We start from the raw sequence: 26,553 nt of genomic DNA, 5'->3' as shown, positions 1-26,553 counted from the left end.
TTTTCAGGAGTAAAACGCCTCCATCTCAGAGAGAGTACAGCAACTCCCCCGGACAGAGTATTGGTACTCCCACTCAACAGAGTGCTAGAACTCCTTCCAGAGTACAAATACTCCACCCCACAAGAGTATTAGTACTCCCTCGAACCGAGTGCTTCTACTCCCCCAAACAGAGTGCTTCTACTCCCCCAAACAGAGTGCTTGTACTCCCCCAAACAGAGTGCTTGTACTCCCCCAAACAGTGCTTGTACTCCTCCTAATAGAGTGTTTGTACTCCTTCAGACAGAGTGCTGGTAATCCTCCCAGTTGTGTGAAAGCACTCGCTATGCAGTGCCATGGTCACATCAGAGGCGATTCACAACACTTACATGTCGGGGATATTTGATTCCTTCATAAGGAGCTCCTGCACTCATGCTTGGTGAATTGGATTTGATGTTTATTCGCCGAGTCACTCGAATGAAACATATTTTTCTTAAAAGGTCAACATTTTTATTCACCAAACAGTCACAAGGCAAACTGAGTAAAATTTCGAAAAACATACAGATACACATAAAATCCGATTACACGGATTTTCATGAACTTTACAACACATCTTGCAATAATACATAAACATTTTCTTTAACATTTCATCGCTAATGCCAGTGAGAAATATTTTTATTTTCAATTGGCAACATTTAAAAAAATGAAAGTATTCAATGTAAAAGCAAACAAACAACAAACATGCGCAAACTCGTGGTATTGGCACAACGATTGAAGAGAAAGATGCACCACATTACTGGTCAGAAAACGCATTTCAAGCACTAAACTCATGTACTTATATACCGTAGGTTATCAGATGAGCTGCTAAGCATGAGGCTGGTAAAGTAATTTGCGCAGGAAACGTTTTTTCATGCGCAAAATACTTTCAAGACAGCAGCTCATTTGATAACATCCTATGTAGCGTATGGATGCTCCTGACTGAGAGTATACAGTATATTTAGAAATGTGTTGTATATTTTCGTGTAAAGCCGCACCGTCTAGTTTTGTTTATAATATTTCACATAGTTATTCATGCATGGGCTGTACTCCCTTTTTTCTAAACGCGCATCTTGCCGTGGTTGTCCAACACTATCTCCGCTCGGTGTCAAGGCAGTACAGTGGCGTATCATAGCTCCCATTCGGTTGGATCCAAAGCTGGTAGTCTTTTGGCAGAAAGCTCGACTTCACTCTTGACGTCCTCATGCAAGTGATTTCCTGGTGCTGTCGGGATCGTGCCATCGCGCTTTCTCACGCACTGTATTTCATAGACAGCTATTGCCATAGTGCACTGACGCATTTCACAACTGTTGTGGTATTCTTGTTGTCTATTGTGTAATTTTTTTCTCATAAGACATCACGTGATAGTTCATTTCGCACAGATGCATATTCTAATGATCTGATCAGGGTAGTGCTGATTTTTCGTTGTAAAACAATCCTTTTCGTTTCATTACTAATACATGGCACATGTTCGTAGTGAAAAACAAAGGAGCAATGCAAGGAAGCAAAGAAATGGAAAAGGCCACACCAGCAAAGAACACCACTTCACACATGTATCTTCATTCTAGCAGTGCCATTTTGGTATCAATGATGACAATGGAGGCTGGCTGGTACTATCGCGATGGAAAGAAACGCGAACAGCAGAGCGCGTGGCCGAAGCATAACTGAAGGTATAGTGCGTGCCGTCCAGTCATCATCATTGACATGCGGTTTGACCGCGCTGCGCGATGATGCTCCCCCTATATTGCGATATTTTTGTTTCTGTTAGTACAGTTTGCGCTCTCATCATTACTGCGCCGTCACCTTTTCTTGTTTTCAAATTAAAGAGAAGTAGAATAGAAACATAAATATCGCAGTATAGGGGTACATCATCGCACAGCGCAATCAAGCCAGAAATGCGCGCCTGTTAGTGGTCATGACTGGACGGCGCGCACTATATCTTCAGTTATGCTTCGGCCGCGCGCTCCGCTGTTCGCGTTTCTTTCCATCGCGATAGTACATCTTGCTATGCAATTTTTTTTCTGCTGAATGCTTTCATCATTTCGAGTGCTACTTGGTCGTGATGCAGGCTAAAGCGCATGCACCATCTCCTGCTACATGAGTGCACCGTCAAATGCCAGTACATTGCTGCCCTAATAACTCATTGGTGTTCGTTGCGGCACTTGTTAAAATACCTTATGGTCTGCCCAATGCAGATGCGAAAGGAATTTGACAAAGTCACATGCGCATGTAAAAAACATTCGAAACTGTCATCTTTGTGTGAAATACTGTCTTTTGAAAGTTTTCATGCCATTTAGTTACATGGTACACCCAGTATACCCACATTTTAGTTTCCTCGTCCAAATTGCATGGCAACACATTTTGATGCTTTGGAGTGCGCTCCTCTGCACCATGTAGAGTCGTGCTGAGTTGGCTCCTTGACACCATTTTCTCCTTACAGCTGCCTTCTTGAGTTTTATAAAACGGGTGCCTGAAAAACAATGTGCGCGCAAATGAACACGAGGAAATATTGTGAAACAATCTAGAAACAGTCAAGGACAAAGGTCATGGCACTAAGAAGCCTTAGCACTAAGTATTTGTACTGTAATGCAAGTGAAACATGTAAATGAGTGTAATAGTCAACTTCCAAACCAATTTCAATTTTTTGACTTAAGGAAATAAAAAAGAAAACTGGCCGTTAGGCCTAAATCCAGCACCAGTGTTACAAAGATTCTGAAAAATAAAATATTGGTCATTGTTGGCACACTTCGTAAACGCATCTCCTCCTCTAGGGGAGAGAGCAGTGGTGGTATTTTCTGCATTTCATTTCTGAAGGTATCAACAAATATAATTCCTGACGAGAATTTGGGCTCTTCGGCTTATCTAAAACAAATCAGTCGCCAAAGTAAAGGGAATATAGCTAGTGGAGTTAAGAAAAGTATAAAGACTACACTCGGTATACACAAGTGGCAAACAATAACGCAAATGTGGTGCTAGAAGAATGACGGGACATGACATGAAAAGGATGTAAACCACCTTTAAAGAAAACCGTCAAACTTATGAGACCGAATTCTGTACGCTCTGGTTATCCTGCACTTGAAGTTGATTACGATATGAAGTGCTCAAATCTGCAGTCATTTAACTCAACAGTGAAGCATGTCGTTTTTATGTAACCTACCGAAAAGCAGAGTGTAAAGTTGTATGACGAATTCAGATGTGTCACAAACACCGCTTCTGACACATCCTAGGCACGTGCCCACTGTGCCCCCCCCCCTCTGGTTATGACACTGCTCAAGCCATAATTTGAGGATCATATTTGCAGTAGGCATGCCAATATGGTCATCTAGTTCAATGGATATCACTGGGTGTGATTATAAGAAGGGCTAGCAAGGCGTTATGGCGAGGTTACCCACATTTCAAGAATGACAAGAAACAGTTCACGGCGGCCTGTATCTAAGCTTTCTAGAAGCATGAATTATTTTCATTTATGAGGTACGCAGTGGAGTTCATTTTTGACGGACTCGACTCTTGCTGCAGTTTGAAATCTAGCATTTTACATTCTTGAAGGCATGTAAAACCTTCAATTAGACCAACGTTATTAGTTTATTAGACCAACTTATAGTTTGTGCATGACAAACGACTAGTAAACTGCAAGGTATCATTTTACTTTGATACTTCATTTCTGGAAGAAAAATAACAAGATGGTAAATAGATTTCAATCTGCCCTGCAATAGCAAACTGCACAGCTGACGCTTGGATCCCACTGAGGAAGGTTGATTTAGCCGTTCATACGACATAATATTTAAGTGCCAACTCATACTAGCAAGTGCACAGGCATATCGAAAACAATAAACGTGGAGACCGAGCCAATAGCAATAATGTAGAACGTCCCTGCCACTGTAATCCTACAACAGTAGCCATTGTATTCGATTGCAGTGCATAACTCGCCGCCTGACCAGTCACCGAGTCCATACACAACGCGCTTGTTCACATTCGCACCGTGCTCGGAAACCACAACACGAGACACAAAATCAGACATAAATTCACACCAATTAATTACATCGGCAAAAAACGTGTATTATTCAGCCCAAAGCAACAATTCCCAATGCGTATGCAGGCAGTTTAACATTACGTGCCAAACCAACCTCACGCAGCGTGCAGCTGTATGGCTGCGGCAACTTTCTAACAGGCGCTAGCGCAGCACCTAACTTCACTGGCCGCAGATTACCTATGGGCGAAACACAGTCAAGCGCGCGCCTTAATATAACGAAAGCATGCCGCCAACAATCTCACGCCTTTTGTTATGTAACTCCTTAGTTAAACAGCGATCCGCACACCGTAGACTGCAAAACTGAATAAATTCAAACACATAAAACACACGCTAAGCGCGCTCGGCATTGGCACGGAATCATGGGCTGAAGAAACCTTTTTATGCGACGCCGCGCCTCACTTACTATTCAACACACCGTGCTTCACTGAGCGTTTGCGATTTTGAAAGCTCTTACGGATTGCGGCAAGTGATAAAGTCACATGCAGTCATCGTGACGACTGCCTTTTTCTATTGACATCGAATGACGCAGTACGCATACCTAGTCCGTTGGCAATCGCGGCGGCTTAACTTCGCGATCACTGCCTGGCGATAGCATGTCATATACGCAGAATGTGCCACATAAGTTAGAAATCACTTACCGTGGAGTATTTGTTGTTAAATCCAACGAACGATGAACGACTGTCCTCTTTTCGCGGCAGTGAAACGTGGCTGACACAAGAGTTTTCTTGGATGGCCTTGGCGCGCGCCGCCTGCCCGGGCCTGCCCGCTGAACGGATCGCCTTTTTCCGGCGCTGTGCTGTTACGCGATGTTGTGCGGGCGCGCGGTGAGGCGGCTCCGAAACAAAAAGTAGTGCGCTGATCTCCGCACCAGTTAGCGCGCTGGATGCCTCTTCTCTTACAAGAAAAACGATGCGCTCTTTGCTCTGCCTGCGTGAGCGATACATCGCCATGTTCCCGACCAGCCTCATGCAGTTTAAGCAGCAGTATACGCTACGTTTTGCTCTCTGTTGCCGCGAGAGTGGAACGGGCATTCTACTCTCTCTCAGATGGGCGGAGTAGAAATAACATTTCACTCTCTCGATGCGGATAGAGTGAACAATGCATTTCACTCTCCCTGACATTTTGCGAGATTAAAACAATGCCTTGAAGAGTAAATCGGCCCCGTAACTCATGCGATACTCTCCCTAGTTTTTAGAGTGTAAGCCATCAGGCCCAGGTGCTTTACCGGGGGCCAACTCGTCTATTGCGCACTCTATCTCACTCAGGGTAATGGGATGTTCAAGCCTTCTCTTAACTTCTTCATCTAGCTTTGGCATCAATGAAAGGAATTCCATCTGGTAGCCATCTTTAGGTTCACGTGGTTGACTCAAAATGGCTTTGAAGTGATCGGCGATCCCTTGCTTGATGTCGTTTTGGTCGGACGTGATATCATTGCCTTTAGCTAGCTGGCGGATTTCCTTCCGACACGCGTACCTTTAATCGTCTGAGAGGGCTCGTTTTGTTGACGCTTCTCCCGCCCACAGCTTCTCAGACCTTGATCACACAACGGCCGCTTTGTACTTCTCAGAGTCTATCCTTTCGAGTTCGGTTTTTACTTCCTTTATTTCCTTAGTATACACACCAGGCTGGGCACTTTCCATGCTGATGAAAAATTGCAGTTGGTGGCGAAGGTTTGTGTCTGCCTGTTTCAGGTTATGCTGAAGTACACTGCTTCTTTCAATAGCCATAGTTTTAACTTTCTGTTTAAATTCTTCCCATTTAATGGCAAAGCTTTCTAGTTGGACTGAACACAGGCTTTCTAGTTCGTTCGCAACAGCATCAACGAAACCATCGTCACCCAACAACTGCACGTTCAATTTCCAGAGGTCCCAGTTAAAGGTGTGTTTGATCTGTCTTTTCCCAAAAGTGGCAGTTACCAAGCAGTGATCGCTATATGCAATGGGTTGCACATCATATTCACTAGGCCACGACTGCGCACACGTGCGACAGCGCTTCTGCGCCACAATTACACGCCTTCACGAAGGCATTTCAGAAAAAAAAAACTACTACGCAGCCGACAGGATTCGAACCTGTGTGGGGAGACCCCAATGGATTTCGAATCCATCGCCTTAACCACTCGGCCACGATTTTTCTTTCTTTATTGCCTGTTTACATGATACAGAAGGGAACAAGACAGAGGGTTTCAAAACTTTTTGAAAGCGATCAACTCATCAAACAGTCCCACCCAATCAGGTGGCTGTGGCTGTGCACGGTAGATCTCTCGCATATACACTACATGTTCAATAAAATTTTTCCCTTACAGTGTGAGGGTCAACGTGGGCATGTCTTACTGCCATTCTAGTTTTCCATATACTATGGAGGCTCAGGACCATTATGTCGTAAGGAATGTCACCATCATTCTCAACTGGTAAATAACGGATTCCACGTGGCGTAATCGGCAGTTCCTTTTTAATAGTTCGCTGAAGGATGTCCCAATGAAATATTGGATCCCAGCAATCGATAAATACATGTTCCATTGTTTCTGGTTTTTTGCATAATATGCAGTTGACTGTCCACGGTACGAAGATTCCTTTGTCGTGTAGCCACGTTTTTACCGGTAAAGTGTTTGTATGTAGCTTGAAAAAGAATGATTTTACATGGGGTTTTATCGGCATTCCTTTCACTCGTTTTAAGACGTCTTGTCCAGAACCTCCAGTGTATATGCTTCTGTACAAGGGAACAGGCAACATAACATCCAATAAATCTCTGTACAGGTTTTTCCTTTTCACTGTACTCAAATATTCAAACGAAAAACGCACCTTAAGTATGCGAAAAGCAGCAACAACTTCGTGCCAGTAACGTCTTATACCGCGTAACGCGGTCTTATTTGTACAAACAATGAATTCAGGTAGTGCATTGTGCAGGCGAACTTGTATCACCGTGCGCAAAAATGGGTCACACTGATCCCTTAAAAACATAAAACGTGACACAATTTGTCTGATAAAGAGGTGCGACAGACCAAGCCCACCTTTCTTCACGGACAAAAACAGATTGGTGCGACTAGTTCTTTCCCAACTCCCTCCCCAAATAAACACTGTAAAAACTGAATTTTTTGTAGGTTAGCCCGGGACATGAACAACACTTGCAACACATACCATCCCTTGGCAACTAAAAACAGATTACAAGTAGTCGCACGTGCAAACATTGACAGATTCCGACCCTGCCATCCCAGTATCTTATCTTTCACCCGCTCTGTTTCTTCTTTCCAATATTGTTCGGTATCCGCATAACATTGTAGAGGGGCACCTAAGTACGTTGTTGGCATTGCCGTCCATTGTACGCCAGCGAATAATTCAGGTTTTTCGCTCCACTCGCCATGCCAAAACCCTATGGTCTTCTCCCAATTAATCTTACATCCGGCTTCCTTACAATAGTTACCAGTCAGCCTAACCACCTCTTTGATGCTTTCCTGGTCTTGACAAAAGACAGCAATGTCCTCAGCGTATGCGAGTACCTTGACTTCTGTCGCTTCTAGCATAGAACCGGGAACTATTTGGCTATTAATTAGGCTCAAGCAGAAAGGTTCCAAGTAGAGATCAAAAAGTAATGATGAGATTGCACATCCTTGCCGAACACTGGAGAGAAGTTGGATTGGTTCACTTAACTTTTTGTTTATAATGATCCGCGTGCTGCACTCTGAGTAGGCCATTTTAACTCCATTTAATATCACTCCGCCTACATTAACGTATTCTAATAATGAAAAGAGTACTTCATGGGATACATTGTCAAACGCTTTCTCCAAGTCCAGTTGCAGCACTGCAACCCGACAGGAGAGGGCATCGCAGCACTCAAGCACACACCGAGCTACATGCGTATTTGTGTAAATTGTTCGGCCCTTGATGCCACATGTTTGATGTGGACCCACTAGCTGTGTTACGACACTTTGAAGTCTTTTCGCTAGCACTTTCGTAAATATTTTGTAGTCACAGTTTGTAAGGCTTATTGGTCTGTAAGATTTTACTGACAACAGTTTAACCGGGTCTTCGCACTTAGGGATTAGCACTATATGAGATGTTCGGAAAGATGATGGCATTCGCTGTGTTGCATACATTTCCTTGAACACAGTATGCAGTAAGTGGCTGAGCTGATGTTTGAAAGCCTTGTAGAAGGCCGCTCCTAAACCATCAGGCCCGGGAGTTTTTCCTGCACCTAGGCCATCGATGGCATCTTCAATTTCTCGTAATGTAATTGGAAATTCAAGGTTTGCTTTAATGTCTTCTTCTAAACGTGGCATAAGATTAAGGAAGTCACGCTCAAATCTTTCTTCTAGTTTTTTCTTGTTTTCAAGCAATTCGCGATAATGAGCTACGAATGCTTGCTCTATCATGGTAGGCTCGGAAGTTTCCTCGTTTTGATATATTATAGCTTCTATTTCTTTTTTTGTTGCGTATCTCTTTTCGTCACTTAACGCCCGGTTGGTGGGCGTTTCCCCATTCCACAATCGTTCCGCCCGCGCTCGTACCATAGCTCCTTTATATCGTTCTTGGTCTATAAGTTCGAGCTTACTTTTTATTTCCTTTATCTGCTTCATGCAAGATCCAGCATTTTCACACTCTGTACGCATGAAAAATTCTAGTTGGCTAGTTAATTCTCTTTCTTCTTGTTTTTCCTTGCGACGCAATACAGTTGCCCTTTCTATCGCTTTCATTTTAACGTTTGTTTTGAGAATTTCCCAGCTTTCAATGCAGTCATTGGTCTGCGCTGTCGTTGAGGAAATAATTATATCTTTTATATCACTCACAAAACATTCATCATCAAGCAATTTCGCATTAAATTTCCAAAGATCCCAATTAAAATTCGTTTCTTTTCGTTTTTCTCCTAAATTAAACATTACAAGACTATGGTCAGAAAATGATACGTGTTTAATTTCGTATCTTTGACACAGTGGCACAAGCTGTAATGCAACGTACGCTCGGTCTAATCGCGCATGACTTTCACCTTGGTAGTGCGTATAAACAGATGTTTTCCCCGTCGATAATAGACAACCGACATCTTCCAAATCATAATCGTTTACAAGCACATTTAAAAACTGCGCGCTTGTATCTTTACGTTGCTGTTTTTTGGCGCGATCATCTGGTCTGCACACGCAATTAAAATCTCCCATCAATATTACGTATCGCTCACACTTCAGGTACTCTTCTAGCTGTTCAAAAAACGCTCTACGTGCACATTCATCATTTGGAGCATACACACACAATACGCGCCACTTAACGGCGGCAAAAGAAAAATCAAGTATGACAAATCGGCCAGTTCCACATATAGTCACTTGTTCTTCAACAATACCAACACTATTACGAATAAAGAGAGCGCAGCCTCCCGAAGTGCCAACCGCATGACAAACGTACACGTTGTACTGCGCTCTAAATGGCTGCACCATGCGGTCCGTCTGTTCCTGGCCTTCCACCTTTGTTACTTGCACTGCTACTATATCTAAATTATTTTCTTGGAAAAGCCGGCTTACTTGGTATTGGCGTCTCCGGCTTGCCAAACTGCGAACGTTTAAAGTGCCCAGACGAAGGGGCTTCGTAAGGTTAAGTGCCATGGTTAAACCGAAACAGGTGGACCGCATGGAATTTACCTCGATATTTTGTGCTGGTATTCAGTTGACTCGTTGCTGCGATGGGCAACGTTGCGTCCAGCAAGCAGTTCGCCGGTTTACTGCGCTGTGGTTCAGCTGCTAAGTGCCTTGAAGCCATGGTGGGTGCTTTGAAATCCTAACTGGGCAATTCGCTGGGCTATGCGTTGTCCCTCGTTACGAAGGCATAGTTCCCTCCATTTTCCGGTCAGGAGGGACGGTGGGCTTCGGTTTGAAGCTCGGTCGTCGGCCCGTTTGAAGGCCGGCCATCATGACTGTTTTGGTGGGCGGTTCGTCACCGCTGCTTGCACTGGGCTTTACCACTTCGTTGCCTGCTTCGTCGCGCGGTCTCTTGGCAGAAGCACCAGATTCAACTTCCACGACTTGCGCGTCGGCTTGCGCTTCCACGGCCAACACTGCTTCCACTACCTTGCCTTTGTCCTTCTCCTGCGTTTCCCCGGTCAAAGAGACTTCGCTTGTCTGGGGTGTGGTGTTGTCAGGAAAAACACCCTTCCACGCGTTGGTAGGGACGGCCTCGTGATTCGCTTCCTTCACGTCTGTCGGCTTTCGCGCGTCACTAGTGGCTTCCTCGGCGTCGGCCTCATCCATTATGAGCTCAGTCTCCACGTCTTTACTTGCTTTTCCTGTGATGCTTGTGTAGGTGGTCACGCATTCCGCGTCGGTGTGACCGAAGCGCCTACACTGCGAACAGCGAGGCACACGACAGTCACGTCGGATGTGACCGGTGGTGTTGCAACAGAGGCATAGTGGTGCTCGGTTTGGCACAACAACCAGAGCGAGTTCATTTCCTACCCGCAACTGGTGTGGTAAGTCATCGATAGTGACACAGGAATTGAGTTTCATGGCGACTTGGCGGGTTGTAGATGCTCTGTCTGTAATGCCGCGTACACGCCATTTTTCCATTTTGACTTCTGTAACTTTTCCATACGGTGCCAATGCCGCACACACTAGGTCATCGCTGACGCCATAAGGAAGCCACTGCAGCTTCCGTCGTAGTCCTTGGTCATTTGGGTTAACCACAAGGCATTGGCGATTCTTGACTTGTATGTATCCGATAGACAACATTTTCTTTGTTGCTTCAGCGTTCTTGAAAGTCACGGCCCAAACGTGGTTCATCCGGTACGCCCCCAAAGCGATAACGTCGGGGAGCGCATTAAGCTGTTCCATGGCATCCCGAAAGTCTTCTACGCGGTATGGCCGCATCCGCAAATCCGCATGAAGAAAGATGGTATTCATCACAAACTGACCTGATGGAAGTTGAGGCAGAATAACTTGGTAGTCCTGGACGACTGAAGCAAAAGACCTGTTTCCGCGGCTTGAATGCGCCGCTGAATCCGCTGCTTTGGAGCCCATGTTACCCACGACCGTACAAAACGGTGGCCGGAAGTGGAATCAGACCAACGAGCCGAGGTCACTGGACACTCGCGGCACGTTTACAGTATCCAACCACTCGGCCACGACTGCGCACACGAGCGACAGCGCTTCTGCGCCACAATTACACGCCTTCACGAAGGCATTCCAGAAAAAAAAAACTACTACTACGCAGCCGACAGGATTCGAACCTGTGCGGGCAGACCCCCAATGGATCCGCTGCTTCGGAGCCCATGTTACCTACGACCGTACAAAACGGTGGCCGGAAGTGGCATCAGACCAACGAGCCGAGGTCACTGGACACTCGCGGCACGTTTACAGTATCCAACCACTCGGCCACGACTGCGCACACGTGCGACAGCGCTTCTGCGCCACAATTACACGCCTTCACGAAGGCATTCCAGAAAAAAAAAACTACAACTACGCAGCCGACAGGGTTCGAACCTGTGCGGGGAGACCCCAATGGATTTCGAATCCATCGCCTTAACCACTCGGCCACGACTGCGCACACGTGCGACAGCGCTTCTGCGCCACAATTACACCCCTTCACGAAGGCATTCCAGAAAAAAAAATACTACTACTACGCAGCCGACAGGATTCGAACCTGTGCGGGGAGACCCCAATGGATTTCGAATCCATCGCCTTAACCACTCGGCCACGACTGCGCACACGTGCGACAGCGCTTCTGCGCCACAATTACACGCCTTCACGAAGGCATTCCAGAAAAAAAAAACTACAACTACGCAGCCGACAGGATTCGAACCTGTGCGGGGAGACCCCAATGGATTTCGAATCCATCGCCTTAACCACTCGGCCACGACTGCGCACACGTGCGACAGCGCTTCTGCGCCACAATTACACGCCTTCACGAAGGCATTCCAGAAAAAAAAACTACTACTACGCAGCCGACAGGATTCGAACCTGTGCGGGCAGACCCCCAATGGATCCGCTGCTTCGGAGCCCATGTTACCTACGACCGTACAAAACGGTGGCCGGAAGTGGCATCAGACCAACGAGCCGAGGTCACTGGACACTCGCGGCACGTTTACAGTATCCAACCACTCGGCCACGACTGCGCACACGTGCGACAGCGCTTCTGCGCCACAATTACACGCCTTCACGAAGGCATTCCAGAAAAAAAAACTACTACTACGCAGCCGACAGGATTCGAACCTGTGCGGGGAGACCCCAATGGATTTCGAATCCATCGCCTTAACCACTCGGCCACGACAGCTTTTTTTTTCTTTATTGCCGGTTTTTCAACAACAAAACACGTAGCACACATACAAATGAGACGTCAAAACAAGGTTACAATAAAGGTTGTTATTGTTGTGCACATAATGCTGTCAGTCACGTGGTGACTGGCGATGTCAATTAAAATTCTTTTAGTGTAACCAAGGGTTCCACACTGGCAATCCAGGGGGAAACACATTCTTTTGTTTTTTCTACTTCTATTAAACGAGCCATGCTCTCTCGAAAGTACAGCCTTGCCGGTATTCTATCTGGTTCACAGTAGAAGCCAGCCATTCGTGAGCGCCATATACTGTGCAGGCCAGTCAACATAATCAGATCAAAAGGTACTTCTTCGTTGTCTATTGCAAGGTACCTGATGCCGTGCGTATCTAGCGGGAATTCTTTTTTCATTGTCCGCTGCAACACATCCCAAAAAAAGACCCCCTCCCAACAGTGAAGAAAAACGTGATCGATGGTTTCCGGTTGTTTGCAAATAAAACAGTGAGAACCCCAGGGCATATAAAACCCACGCTCCTCCAGGAAAGTTCTCACTGGTAGCGTCCCGGTATGCAGTTTGAAAAAGAATGATTTCACACTTGGCGCTACTTGCATTCTTTTAACTCTTTCAGGACATTCTGACCCTGGCCTGCACTGTATATGGCTCTGTACAAGGGAATTGGCAAAACTATGTCACAGATGTCTTTATACAATTTTCTCTTTGTAACAGAATACAAATAATTATTGGAAAACCGAACGCACAGAAATCGCACACTTGACACTACTTCCCGAAAGTAACCCTGCACCGTACCCGACATGACATGGGTGCTAATAACATAGTCGGGTAACAGTCGCCCTAACCTTGCCTGGCACACCGTTTGCAGGAATGGGTCGCTTACCTCGCGATAAAAGAAAAACCGGTTCACTAACTGTTTGATAAAGAGATGTGCCAGTCCAAGCCCCCCACACTTTACTCTCCTGAACAAGCTTGTGCGACTGCACCTTTCCCAGGTAGATCCCCACACAAAGATCGCAAAAACCCTATGCAATTTTTGCACATTTACCCTAGAGCAGTACATAACTTGCATCACATACCATAATTTAGCCACAAAAAACATGTTACACACGGTAGCCCTCGCAAACATGGAGAGATAATTAGCCCTCCAAGCATTCGCCTTTTCACGTAAGAGGTCTGCTTGTTGCTGCCAGTAGTCATTATTTTTGTAGTACTCAAGTGGCACACCGAGGTACTTCACAGGCATCCTCTGCCACACGACGTTGGCAAAAATGTCCGGCGTCGACGGGCAAACTCCGTGCCAAGATCCCAGGCACTTTCCCCAGTTTACCCGACTTCCTGTAACGTCGCTGAAAACTTTGACAGCTCTAATGGACTCTTCGATGCTTTCATAATCGATACAACACACTGCAACATCATCGGCATACGCAAGCAATTTCACCTCTGACGAATGTAAACGAAAACCGTTAATAGCATTATTTTCAAGTATTGACAGACATAACGTTTCAATGTAAATGCAGAACAAAAGTGGACTGATGGGGCAGCCCTGGCGAACGAAACGCTGGATTTTTATGGGGGCCCCCAATGCCTTGTTAATAATTAGTCTGGTAGAGCAATTCTGATACGCCAGAGCTACACCGTCCATGATGATGGACCCGACATTAATGTGTTCTAATATGGTAAACAAAATAACATGCGCTGCACAATCAAATGCCTTCTCCAGGTCCAACTGGAGTACGGCCACACATGCTTCCAGGGAATCACAACACTCTAGAACGGGCCGCATCTTGTGAACATTCGTAGCTATAGTGCGACCCTTAATTCCACATGTTTGGTGCGGACCGACTATGTCTTTAATAACTGTCTGAAGTCTGGCAGCTAGAACTTTCATTAAAACCTTGTAGTCCACATTTGTGAGTGCTATTGGTCTATATGATGTTACTTGCTTCAGCTTGTCCTAATCCTCTGACTTCGGAATCAGCACCGTGTGGGATTCACTGAACGACGGTGGTAATACCTTTCCTTCGTACGCTTCGTTGAAAACTGCTACGAGCACTTCTGACAATTCCTTTTTAAATCGCTTGTACCACGCAGCGCAAAGCCCATCAGGGCCAGGCGATTTGCCGGGATTCAAGTTATCAATCGCGCGTTCCACTTCAAAAACAGTTATCGGTGCTTCTAATGCAGCTTTCGTTTCATCACTCAGTTGGGGCATGCGTGCTAAAAACTTCGTTTTAAAGCGTTCCAGGTCTACCTGCCTATGTGCAAATAGATTCTCATAGTGCTGAAAGAACACACGTGCTATGCTATCGGTACCTGTAACTTCGTGACCGCCCGCTTCGATCACGTCAATCTGATTGCGTCGTGCGTGCGCCTTTTCCAGTCCAAGCGCCCTTTTTGTGGGTGTCTCCCCCACAGCAAAGGACTCGGCTCTAGCACGAACAATCGCGCCGCGATAACGCTCCTCGTCATGCAGTTCAAGTTGCTGTTTGATATTCCGTATATCACTTTTGAATGCTCCCGGCTCTTGGCACTCCAGTTCTGTTAACTTTTCGAAGGTTGTTCTTAGTTCTTTTTCTTTCTTTTTTGCTTCATAATTTAGTGTGACGGTACGATCGATGGCTTTCATTTTAATCCGCTGTTTAAACTCTTCCCATCGTTCTGCAAATTTACCTTTTCCGTTCAGAAGAGTTTCTGCGATGCACTCCAACACCTCTGTTACGAAACTTTCATCAGCTGTCAGTTTCGAATTCATTTTCCACAGTTACCAAGAGAATCTGCAACCTTTTGTCTTTCTTCCTATGTCACATTTAACTAGACAATGATCGGTGAAGGAAATAGGACAGACATTGTAACTGTTGCACATCGGTATTGCTGCAAGCGACACGTAAATGCGATCTAAACGCGCATGGCTGTTTCCCTGAAAGTGCGTGAAAAGCACATCTCGCGTCCCCATCATGCAGTCAGCCACGTCCTCCAATATTCAGTAATTATCTCGGCCAAAATGTCCCGACCTTTATCGCTCTTTAGGCCTCGATTTGACCTATCTCTGGCATTGAGAACACAATTAAAATCACCTAACAGTACCATATGCTTATCAGAAGACATGTGCTCATTTAACTTTGAGAAAAAAAGCGACCGATCTTCTGACACATTTGGCGCATAAATACACACCACACGCCATTCAAGTCCCCTCAATACAAAATCGCACGAAACTAACCGACCGGATGAACATGAAAAAAATACGTTGCACCGCGAGACCCGATAATTTCTTGACAAACAATACGCAACCCGCCGACGTCCCTATGGCGTGGCTCACTATCGCGTAATAGCGCGACGTAAACCGCTGCACCATGCTCCGTGTCTCCTCGTCACCATCCACTTTTGTCTCTTGCACTGCTAACACGTCAAGTTCATGGTCCACCAGGAGCCTGAACACTTGGCTCTGCTTTCGCTTGGCGGCCAGACCTCGAACGTTTAGCGTCGCCAATCTAAGCGTCGGGTTGGTAGCCATGGCTGTCTAGTGAAATGAGATTGGGCCCGGAGCATGGTGCTTACCTTTAGCGTCTAGCTCTCCGCTAGACGCCCCCAGGTCCACCCGGTGGACCGGTGCCACTGGAGAGCGGTGGTGGCTTGTTGTCAGTCTTTTTTTCCGGTGTATTAATGTTGGGACGTGGCTTGAAGCTGCTGCGCCTGCCCACAGATGTCTTCGAAGGCGGCCCGTCCTCGCTACTCCCTTGGTTCGCTGCGTTGCTGCCTGCAGGCTGTTCAAGAGGACGTTTGACAGAGGCTCCGACGTTGCTGCCCGTTGCGTCGTTCTTTTCCGACGGGTCTTCCACTGTCTGCATTGGCACACATGCTTCCGCTGAGTTGATTGTGCTTTCTTCCGTAGTCTTGTCCGTTGTATCTTCTGCCCCTCCATCGGTAGCCTTGTTGTCCACTGGTTCCACCGCCTCGGCAGCCGGTGCAAGCGAACAGGCTGCCGCACTTGGGGTTGCCTGGTCTCCTGCCCCTTTTGCCGCGTCCTCGGCCTCGGCCACATCCATCACCAACTGCGCGGCGTCGTCACCCTCGGCCGGCCCAGTCGCAGAAGCGTACGTGCGTATGCACTGATCTTCCGAGTGACCAAACCTGCGGCATTGCGAGCACCGAGGGACCTTACACTCCCGACGTACATGACCAGAGCCTTGGCAGCGCAAGCACTGAATTGGGCGGCCAGGCACGACAACAAGTGCCAGTTCACCTGCGACCCTGATTTGGTGTGGGAGGTCTTCCAGCATCACGCCGCTCTTGAGCTTGAGCAACACGGAGCGGGTAGTCGTCCCCTTGTCGCTGATTCCTTGTACCCACCATCGCTCTCGGGTGACCTGAACGACCTTTCCAAAGGCCGCCAGCGCCGTTCTTACATCTTCATCAGCCACACCATGTATTAGCCAATGAAGACGCAGCCGTACCTGCTGGTCTTGGGGGTCAACCACGATGCAGCGCCGCCCCTTTACCTTGAGCTCCTTGACGTCCAGCAGCCGTTTCGTGGCGTCGGCGTTGTTCATGGTCACCGCCCAGACGTGGTTGATCTGGTAAGCCCCAAGCGCAAGCACCTCCGGCAGCAGTCCTGTTGGGCCGAGAGCGTCCCGAAAATCCTCAGCTCTGTAAGGCCTGGCTCGCACGTCACCGTGCAAAAATACGGTGTTCAACACCACCGTCCTTTTGGCAGGGGAGGCAAAATAATCTGATAGCCTGTGTCGTCTTCGCAGTTCACCCTGTTTCCGCGGCCAACTAGGGCCGCTGTCGCCGCTCCATTGGAGCCCATGACTCTGCTGACCGTTCAGTTCGGCTGCCGGGCCACGACTGCGCACACGTGCGACAGCGCTTCTGCGCCACAATTACACGCCTTCACGAAGGCATTCCAGAAAAAAAACTACTACTACGCAGCCGACAGGATTCGAACCTGTGCGGGGAGACCCCAATGGATTTCGAATCCATCGCCTTAACCACTCGGCCACGACTGCTTTTTTTTATTTATTGCCGGCCTTTGACAATGTACAGAACAAAATCTCAAAAAAGCACAACTACAAAACATATTGGAAAACATGAAAGCCATCAGTCCAACGTGGACTGGCGTTGTCGAATTAAAATTCTTTTAATGCTGTCAGAGGTTCTATCCTCGACAGCCAATCGGGTACACATTCTTGTGTTTTCTTTATTTCAATAAACCGAGACATACTGTCTCGAAAATAAATACGAGCCGGCCTAGCGTCTGGGTCGCAATGGTACCCAGCCATCCGTGCCCGCCATAAACAGTGGAGGCCATGGAGCATGATTAAATCGTATGGTACCCCGTCCTCATTCTTTATCGCTAGGTACCTGATCCCGTGCGGATTCAACGGAAACTCCTTCTTGATTGTCCGTTTTAGGACGTCCCAGAAGTAGACCCCTTCCCAGCAATGCAAGAACACATGATCTACAGTTTCAGGTTGCTTGCAAATCAAGCAGTGTGGGCCCCATGGTACAAGGAAGCCGCGTTCTTCCATGAATGTCTTCACTGACAGTGTTCCTGTGTGTAGCCTAAAAAAGAATGTTTTTGCCCCAGTAGGCACCTCCATTCTTTTCACCCGTGTAAGGACATCCTGTCCTGGTCCTCCACTGTATATCGCTCTGTACAATGGCACTGGAAATATAATATCGCATACATCGTTATATAATGTCTTTCTTTTCACAGCAGATAAATACTCGAACGAAAAACGCACAGAAAGAAAGCGCACACTGTCGACTACTTCTTTAAGATAGCCGCGAATCGTTCCTGGCATACTATTTGTACTCACAATGAGTGCCGGCAGTGCAGCTCTTAATCTGAGCTGTAATACCGTGCGGAGAAAAGGATCACGCACATCTCGAAAAAACAAAAATCTATTGACAAGCTGTCGTACAAAAAGATGCGCCAAGCCCAGGCCACCTTCATTCACCCGCCTAAACAGATTTGTTCGGCTACATCTTTCCCAGTTAGAGTCCCAGATAAAAACGGCGAACACTCTGTGCAATCTTTGCACATTTACTCTTGAACAAAACAACGTCTGCATGACGTACCACAACTTCGTAATGAAAAACAAATTACATACAGTTGCCCTTGCGAAAATGGACAGGTTGATGCCTTTCCACCTGTCTGCTTTTTCTCTTGTTTCTTTTATTTGGTTCGTCCAGTATTCCTCGCTCTGTTTGTAGCTATCCAAGGGAACACCGAGATACTTGGTAGGGGTTTTCACCCAGCTCACATTCGCAAAGTTGTCCGGGGCCGAGGACCACTCTCCGTGCCACAAACCGAGGGACTTACCCCAGTTCACTTTACTGCCCGTTACATCACAAAACTGTTTCACCACGCGTGTTGTTTCCGTTACGCTTTCTCTGTTTGTACAACACACGGCGATGTCATCGGCATATGCTAGGAGCTTGACTTCTGTGGCTGCCAAGCTATAACCGCGTATTTGATCGTTCTCAGTTATCGCCAAACACATCGTTTCAATGTAAACTGCAAACAAAAGAGGACTGAGGGGGCAGCCTTGACGCACAGAACGCATGACGTTAATGGGGGCCCCAATGATTTATTCACAATTAAGCGTGTTGTGCAGTTCTGATACGCCAATTCCACTCCCTCAGTGATGATGGCACCTACATTAACGTGATCCAGAATGGCAAACAAAATATCATGAGACACACAGTCAAACGCTTTCTCTAGGTCAAGCTGGAGCAGTGCGACGCCATCGTAAGTGATGTCACAGCACTCGAGCACGCACCGCATCGTGTGAATATTCGAAAAAATTGACCTCCCCTTGATCCCGCACGTTTGGTGGTCTGCGACGATTTCTTTGATGACGCTTTGAAGTCTGGCTGCCAAAACCTTCATGAAAATCTTATAGTCGACATTGGTTAAAGATATCGGCCTATAAGATGTCACGAGCCTAAGTTTCTCCGCTTTGTCACTCTTAGGTATCAAGATGGTATGCGCTTTACCAAAAGAAGGCGGCAAAGCTTTGTTTACATACGCGGCGTTAAACAGGTCTGTTAGCAGGGGCGACAGTTCTTTCTTGAAGGCTTTATAAAAACACGCGCTCAGACCGTCAGGTCCGGGTGATTTGCCATTGTTCAAATCATTTATTGCTTTTTCGACTTCGTGTTCTCTTATAGTCCCTTCTAATCGGTCCTTCGTGTCGTCACTCAATCGCGGCATGCGACCGAGAAAGACCCTTTTGAACTCATCTACATTGGCTTCTTGATATGCAAACAGTGACTAGTAATACTCTAAAAACGCTCGGCCTATGCTCTTATTATCGTCGACGAGCGTGCCATTCCACGAGATCTTATCGACATGATTACGTCGACCATGAGCTTTTTCAAGTCCTAGTGCCCTTTTGGTGGGCGTCTCTCCCGCTACTAATGCGTTTGCTCTTGCTCGCACAATCGCACCTTGATAGCGTTCTTTGTCCAACTGTTCGATTTTTTCTTTGATGGTTCGCATATCTTGCTTATACGCCCCTGGCTCTTCGCACTCCAGCGCTATCAGCTGATTAAGCATCTTTCGTAAGTCTCGTTCTTTCATTTCCCTCTCAAACTTTAAGCAGCTCGACCTTTCTATTGCTTTCATTTTTACCTTTTCTTTGAACCATTCCCATTTCTCAGCTATGGTTTCAGTACTTTCATCGCATACTTCCATAACGGCCTCATGTAATGCCTCTACAAATGGCTCGTCTTTTAGTAGTAAGGCATTCATTTTCCATAGTTCCCAGTTAAAAGATGATTCCTTCTTCATACCTATGTGACACTTCACCAAGCAGTGATCTGAGAACGACACAGGTGCGACAGAATAACTGTGGCACATTGGAATCATGTCTTGTGACATGTACAAGCGGTCTAACCGCGCATGACTACTGCCTTGAAATCGTGTATACATCACATCCCGCTCCCCCTCCAGACAGTCACATACATCGACTAGTTCACTATCACTAATCAACTTAGAAAGTATGTGACTGCTTTTATCTCGAATACCGGCATTATTGGATCGATCCCGAGCCCTCAAAACACAGTTGAAATCCCCCAACAAAATCATGCACTTATCACAGCTAATGTACTCAAAAAGATTCGAAAAAAATAAAGCACGCTCTTCTACAACATTTGGCGCATATATGCATATAACTCAAAATTGAACTTCACAAAAAACAAAACCGCAAAATACAATCCTTCCGGATTGACATGAAAACACACTTTGTACTACAAGGTCTGGCAACTTCTTAACAAACAGGACGCATCCGGCGGACGTCCCTACCGCGTGGCTCACGACCGCATAATATCTATAGTCGTGAAACGCCGCACCATGCTCCCGGTCTCCTCCTCCCCGTCTACCTTGGTCTCCTGGACAGCTAAAACATCTATGTCGTGGTCAGTGACCAACCGTAGGACTTGACTTTGACTACGGCTAGCCGCCAAGCCTCGCACGTTTAGTGTGGCAATACTGAGAGACGGGTCAGGTGCCATGCTGTACTAAAGAATGAAGTAGGCCCGGAGCATGGTGCTTACCTTTCACGACTAGCCCTCGGCTAGCCGTCTCCGGAACCTTCCGGCTTGCCGGCGTTGTTCGGGCGAGGCGCTTTGTCGCCAGGCGTTCTCTCCGGCGGGATGTTGGGCTTTGGCTTGAAGCCTAATCGCCTCCCAAGAGGCGTCTTTGTCGGCGGTCCCTCGTTGGAGCTCGTTGCACCCTCATCTCGGTCCTTTGTCTCGTCGTGGGTGCGTTTGACTGGAGCGGGAGTCGTCGTCCGGTCGTCGTCGTTGACGGCCTCGTCTTGTTGCATTGCCTTCGTGTCGTCGATGGGTGCATCTCCACTAACGCCCCCAGTCGCCTGATCTTCTGTAGTCGCGACTTGTGCCGACGCACTCGGCATCGCAGCAGCCTCAGCCACCTTGCCGTCTGCGTTCCCGGTCAACGAAGCACCGCTCGTCACCAGTGGCACCGGGTCTCCGGCTCCTTTGGCAGCGTCCTCCGCCTCCACCACGTCCATGACGTGCTCTGCCGCAACGTCAGTCGCAGCCGGGCCCGTCATGGCGGCGTATGATTTCACGCAGTCCGCGTCCTCGTGGCCGAAACGTCTGCAACGTGAACAGCGGGGGACTTTACATTCCCGGCGGACGTGTCCCGTGCCCTGGCACCGCAAGCACTGCATGGGCCGGCCGGGAACAACAACCAAGGCCAACTCTCCGCCGACGCGGACCTGATGAGGAAGGTCCTCCACTTTGACGCCGCTCTTCAGCTTGAGCAGCACGGTCCTGGTGGTTGACGTCTTGTCCCCCATGCTTTGGACGCGCCACCTCTCCCGGCTTACCTCCTCCACCTTGCCGAAAGCCCCGAATGCAGTCCGGATGTCCTCGTCTGCCACTACGTACAGTAGCCAGTGAAGCCTAAGCTTCACCTGCTGGTCCTGTGGGTCGACGATGACGCACCGTCGTCCCTTCACCTGCAGTTCCTTGTGGGCTATCAGCCGTTTCGTGGGGGTTGCATCCGTGAGGGTCACCGCCCAGACGTGGTTTATCTGGTACGCCCCTATGCACACCACCTCTGGTAGCAAGCCTGTCGGCAGCAGGGCGTCCTTAAATCCTCGACCTTGTAGGGTCTCGCACGCACATCCCCGTGCAAAAACAGGGTGTTTATCGCCACTCGTCCTTTTGGAAATTGAGGCAAAATAAACGGGTATTCCTTATCGTCGTTAGTCCTGTTACCGCGGCCAAAAGTGACCGCTGTCGCTGCCCTTGAAGAGGCCATGATCCCGCGAACCGTCACGCTCGGTGGCCGGAAGCAGAATGGTCGGCCACGACTGCGCACACGTGCGACAGCGCTTCTGCGCCACAATTACATGCCTTCACGAAGGCATTCCAGAAAAAAAAAACTACTACTACGCAGCCGACAGGATTCGAACCTGCGCGGGGAGGCCCCAATGGATTCCGAATCCATCGCCTTAACCACTCGGCCACGACTGCGCACACGTGCGACAGCGCTTCTGCGCCACAATTACATGCCTTCACGAAGGCATTCCAGAAAAAAAACTACTACTACGCAGCCGACAGGATTCGAACCTGCGCGGGGAGGCCCCAATGGATTTCGAATCCATCGCCTTAACCACTCGGCCACGACTGCGCACACGTGCGACAGCGCTTCTGCGCCACAATTACATGCCTTCACGAAGGCATTCCAGAAAAAAAACTACTACTACGCAGCCGACAGGATTCGAACCTGCGCGGGGAGGCCCCAATGGATTTCGAATCCATCGCCTTAACCACTCGGCCACGACTGCGCACACGTGCGACAGCGCTTCTGCGCCACAATTACACGCCTTCACGAAGGCATTCCAGAAAAAAAAAACTACTACTACGCAGCCGACAGGATTCGAACCTGTGCGGGGAGACCCCAATGGAGTTCGAGTCAATCGCCTTAACCACTCGGCCACGACTGCGCACACGTGCGACAGCGCTTCTGCGCCACAATTACACGCCTTCACGAAGGCATTCCAGAAAAAAAAACTACTACTACGCAGCCGACAGGATTCGAACCTGCGCGGGGAGGCCCCAATGGATTTCGAATCCATCGCCTTAACCACTCGGCCACGACTGCGCACACGTGCGACAGCGCTTCTGCGCCACAATTACACGCCTTCACGAAGGCATTCCAGAAAAAAAAAACTACTACTACGCAGCCGACAGGATTCGAACCTGTGCGGGGAGACCCCAATGTAGTTCGAGTCCATCGCCTTAACCACTCGGCCACGACTGCGCACACGTGCGACAGCGCTTCTGCGCCACAATTACATGCCTTCACGAAGGCATTCCAGAAAAAAAAAAAAAACTACTACTACGCAGCCGACAGGATTCGAACGTGTGCGGGGAGACCCCAATGGATTTCGAATCCATCGCCTTAACCACTCGGCCACGACTGCGCACACGTGCGACAGCGCTTCTGCGCCACAATTACACGCCTTCACGAAGGCATTCCAGAAAAAAAACTACTACTACGCAGCCGACAGGATTCGAACCTGTGCGGGGAGACCCCAATGGAGTTCGAGTCAATCGCCTTAACCACTCGGCCACGACTGCGCACACGTGCGACAGCGCTTCTGCGCCACAATTACACGCCTTCACGAAGGCATTCCAGAAAAAAAACTACTACTACGCAGCCGACAGGATTCGAACCTGTGCGGGGAGACCCCAATGGATTTCGAATCCATCGCCTTAACCACTCGGCCACGACTGCGCACACGTGCGACAGCGCTTCTGCGCCACAATTACACGCCTTCACGAAGGCATTCCAGAAAGAAAAAACTACTACTACTGCGCAGCCGACAGGATTCGAACCTGTGCGGGGAGACCCCACTGGATTTCGAGTCCATCGCCTTAACCACTCGGCAACGACTGCTTTTTTTTCTTTGTTTCCGGATTTCGTCAATTACACGTCACACAAGAATTCACATCTCTGAATTCAACATAACGAGACAAATCTTCACACGTATACTAAAAACGGGACTGACAGCACGTCCGGTGTAGCTTGGTTAGTAAGGCTTAATCTCCAATAATTTTTGAATCATAGGCAGCCATTCAGGTGGCTCGTTAATTGCGTTGAACACATCTCTAACTTATCGAATACTCTCAGCAAAATATGTCTTTGATGGCTTGGGATCAACATGTTCGTGTCTAATATCCATTCTTGTTTTCCAGACACTATGCATTGTAACCAGCATCATCATATCACATGGCACGTCCCCTGTTTGTTCAAAATGCAAGAACCGAATTCCGAAAGGCGTGAGTGGGAAATCATTTTTAAAAGTCCTCTGTAAGATGTCCCACAAGAAAATTGAATCCGAGAAATCTAAGCAAATGTGTTCAATTGTTTCTGGCCTATTGCATATGATACAATTTACACCCCAAGGTAGATAAACCATGGTTAAAAGAAAAAGGTATTTAACAGAGTGCGTGCCACTGTGCAGCAGAAAGAAAAATGTTTTAGTTGATGCTCTGATAGGCATTTTCTTTACACGTTTCAGTACATCCGTTCGGGTCGTAATGCATACTCTGCCCGATACAAAGGTACAGGGCATAACACGTCAACTGAATCCTTATACAATTGTTTTTTGGTCACTAATGACAAATAATGGAAAGAAATATGCACTTTAAGAAAGCGAACAGTATGAACAACTTCTTTCAAGAATCTTTTCGCCGCTACATGCGGTGCGTGAAAGGACGAATGCAATGTACTCCGGCAGCGCATCCCGCAGGCGCACTTGCATGACCGTACGTAGAAAACCTTCACTTTGATCACGCAAGAAAAAATATCGCGAAACAATCTGCTTAAGGAACAAGTGCGAAAGGCCAAGCCCGCCCTTCTTAACAGAATGAAACAGATTTATCCTGCCGGTCCGCTCCCGAGTGGATCTCCAGATAAAGATAGCAAACACTCGGTGAACCTTTTGCACGCACACTCTTGACATGCATAGCACTTGTAGCATATAAAGAATTTTGGCCACTAGAAACACATTGCAAACCGTTGCGCGCGAAAATATCTACAGGTCGCATCCACCCCATTTTGTTTTTTGTGTCTTAATGTGTTCTATTTGGTCAGTCCACTGTTCGGCATTTTCGTTATAACACCCTAATGGGATGCCAAGGTGCTCGGACGGAGAAGTGTTAAAGTTGATCCCCTCAATTTGCTCTGGTCTGGAATCCCAAGCCCCGTGCCAAAATCCTAGACACTTTTGCCAACTAATGGCGCTTCCAGTGAGTCTACAGAAGGCCCTTGCGTCACTGACCGCCTCTTTTATGCTCTCTTTATTTTTACAAAAAATCGCGATGTCATCTGCATATGCCAAAACCTTTATTTCATGCGATAAAAACTGATATCCGGCTATTTTATTATTGTTCAACACTTTTAAACAAAATGGCTCTAAATAAATAGCAAACAATAAGGCTGAGGCGGGGCATCCTTGACGGACACTAGAACGTACGGCTATGTCTTCGCCGAGTTTTTTTGTTAATTACTGGTTTAGCCTGACAATTATCATATGCCGTTTTCACACCGTCGCTTATTACAGCGCCTACATTGACGTAATCCAGTAGTGCAAAAAGTATACTGTGACACACTCTGTCAAATGCTTTTTCGAAGTCTAGTTGAATCATGGCTATGCGGCCACCTGACGCTTCACAGCCCTCTAACTGTTCTTGCAGTATGAATATTGTTAAATATGCTTCTTCCTCTTATTCCGTACGTTTGGTGAGCACCAACAATACCGGTTATTACTGTTTGAAGTCTTGTTGCAATGACCTTCATAGACACTTTATAGTCGACATTTGTCAGAGTTATGGGCCTGTAATTTTCCACCGACTGCAATCTCTCAGGGTCTTCAGTTTTCGGTATAAGTATAATATGGCTTTTCTTAAAAGATATCGGCATTTGTTTAACGTCATAGGCCTCTGTTATAGTACGATGAAGCATTTCTGACATTCCTGCCTTGAAAAACTTATAAAAGGCTGCCCCGATGCCATATGGTCCAGGTGTCTTGCCGTTACTAAGGTCATCAATCGCTTGCTGAACTTCCTTTATTGCGATGGGTCTTTCAAGATCGCTTTTAACGTCCTCATCCAGTTTGGGCACAAGTGCCAGAAACTCTTTTACAAACGGATCTTGCACTTCAACTTCGCTGCCCAACAAGCTTCGATACCGTTCAACAAAAGCCATTTCGATAACCTTCTGGTCTGACGAAACCATGCCCTGATATCGTATTTCTTTAATCTGGTTTCGTGTGGCATACCTCTTTTCTTCAGCGAGCGCGCGTTTGGTGGGTGCTTCGCCCACCAAGAACCTTTCCGCACGTGCCCTTACCACGGCGCCTTTATATCTTTCCTCCGCAATGCGTTCCATCTGTCTTTTCACTTCTTTAATTTTTTTCTAAACAATCCGGGTATTGTGCTATCTGCATTTAAAGATAATCAAGTGTGACTTGTAGCTCGTTTTCTTTTTGTCTTTCTTTGTATCGTATGACGCTTGACCTCTCAATTGCACACATTTTAACTTCACTTTTAAAATTCTCCCAAACCGCGCTAAAACTTTTTGTATCAATAAGCATAGCCTCTTTACACTTTTGACCCACCAATTTAACAAACGTTTCGTCTTCAAAATGTTTTCATTTAATTTCCATAGACCCCAATTAAATGCACTTGTTTTTCTTTTATTTCCTA

At 47.3% G+C, this 26,553-nt stretch overlaps 16 non-coding genes across 16 annotated transcripts; all 16 read right to left on the bottom strand.

Moving 5' to 3' along the window:
- Positions 1-6,090: 6,090 nt before the first annotated feature.
- Trnas-cga (transfer RNA serine (anticodon CGA)) lies at positions 6,091-6,174 on the bottom strand. The gene has a single exon. It is a non-coding gene; the product is annotated as a tRNA-Ser (tRNA).
- Positions 6,175-11,471: 5,297 nt separating this feature from the next.
- Positions 11,472-11,553, bottom strand: Trnas-cga (transfer RNA serine (anticodon CGA)). The gene has a single exon. It is a non-coding gene; the product is annotated as a tRNA-Ser (tRNA).
- Positions 11,554-11,631: 78 nt separating this feature from the next.
- Trnas-cga (transfer RNA serine (anticodon CGA)) lies at positions 11,632-11,713 on the bottom strand. The gene has a single exon. It is a non-coding gene; the product is annotated as a tRNA-Ser (tRNA).
- Positions 11,714-11,790: 77 nt separating this feature from the next.
- Trnas-cga (transfer RNA serine (anticodon CGA)) lies at positions 11,791-11,872 on the bottom strand. The gene has a single exon. It is a non-coding gene; the product is annotated as a tRNA-Ser (tRNA).
- Positions 11,873-12,200: 328 nt separating this feature from the next.
- Trnas-cga (transfer RNA serine (anticodon CGA)) lies at positions 12,201-12,282 on the bottom strand. Its single transcript has one exon. It is a non-coding gene; the product is annotated as a tRNA-Ser (tRNA).
- A 4,939-nt stretch (positions 12,283-17,221) lies between these two features.
- Trnas-cga (transfer RNA serine (anticodon CGA)) lies at positions 17,222-17,303 on the bottom strand. The gene has a single exon. It is a non-coding gene; the product is annotated as a tRNA-Ser (tRNA).
- A 4,926-nt stretch (positions 17,304-22,229) lies between these two features.
- Positions 22,230-22,311, bottom strand: Trnap-cgg (transfer RNA proline (anticodon CGG)). Its single transcript has one exon. It is a non-coding gene; the product is annotated as a tRNA-Pro (tRNA).
- Positions 22,312-22,386: 75 nt separating this feature from the next.
- Trnas-cga (transfer RNA serine (anticodon CGA)) lies at positions 22,387-22,468 on the bottom strand. Its single transcript has one exon. It is a non-coding gene; the product is annotated as a tRNA-Ser (tRNA).
- A 75-nt stretch (positions 22,469-22,543) lies between these two features.
- Positions 22,544-22,625, bottom strand: Trnas-cga (transfer RNA serine (anticodon CGA)). The gene has a single exon. It is a non-coding gene; the product is annotated as a tRNA-Ser (tRNA).
- A 77-nt stretch (positions 22,626-22,702) lies between these two features.
- Positions 22,703-22,784, bottom strand: Trnas-cga (transfer RNA serine (anticodon CGA)). The gene has a single exon. It is a non-coding gene; the product is annotated as a tRNA-Ser (tRNA).
- Positions 22,785-22,860: 76 nt separating this feature from the next.
- Positions 22,861-22,942, bottom strand: Trnas-cga (transfer RNA serine (anticodon CGA)). Its single transcript has one exon. It is a non-coding gene; the product is annotated as a tRNA-Ser (tRNA).
- A 77-nt stretch (positions 22,943-23,019) lies between these two features.
- Trnas-cga (transfer RNA serine (anticodon CGA)) lies at positions 23,020-23,101 on the bottom strand. The gene has a single exon. It is a non-coding gene; the product is annotated as a tRNA-Ser (tRNA).
- An 81-nt stretch (positions 23,102-23,182) lies between these two features.
- Positions 23,183-23,264, bottom strand: Trnas-cga (transfer RNA serine (anticodon CGA)). The gene has a single exon. It is a non-coding gene; the product is annotated as a tRNA-Ser (tRNA).
- Positions 23,265-23,339: 75 nt separating this feature from the next.
- Trnas-cga (transfer RNA serine (anticodon CGA)) lies at positions 23,340-23,421 on the bottom strand. Its single transcript has one exon. It is a non-coding gene; the product is annotated as a tRNA-Ser (tRNA).
- A 75-nt stretch (positions 23,422-23,496) lies between these two features.
- Trnas-cga (transfer RNA serine (anticodon CGA)) lies at positions 23,497-23,578 on the bottom strand. Its single transcript has one exon. It is a non-coding gene; the product is annotated as a tRNA-Ser (tRNA).
- An 80-nt stretch (positions 23,579-23,658) lies between these two features.
- Positions 23,659-23,740, bottom strand: Trnas-cga (transfer RNA serine (anticodon CGA)). The gene has a single exon. It is a non-coding gene; the product is annotated as a tRNA-Ser (tRNA).
- Positions 23,741-26,553: the final 2,813 nt, after the last annotated feature.

The sequence above is a fragment of the Dermacentor silvarum genome, chromosome 1, assembly GCF_013339745.2.
Source record: "Dermacentor silvarum isolate Dsil-2018 chromosome 1, BIME_Dsil_1.4, whole genome shotgun sequence".
Classification (NCBI taxonomy): domain Eukaryota; kingdom Metazoa; phylum Arthropoda; class Arachnida; order Ixodida; family Ixodidae; genus Dermacentor; species Dermacentor silvarum.
The sequence above is the reverse complement of the archived record's forward strand: the minus strand, read 5'-3'. Positions and strand labels throughout refer to the sequence as shown.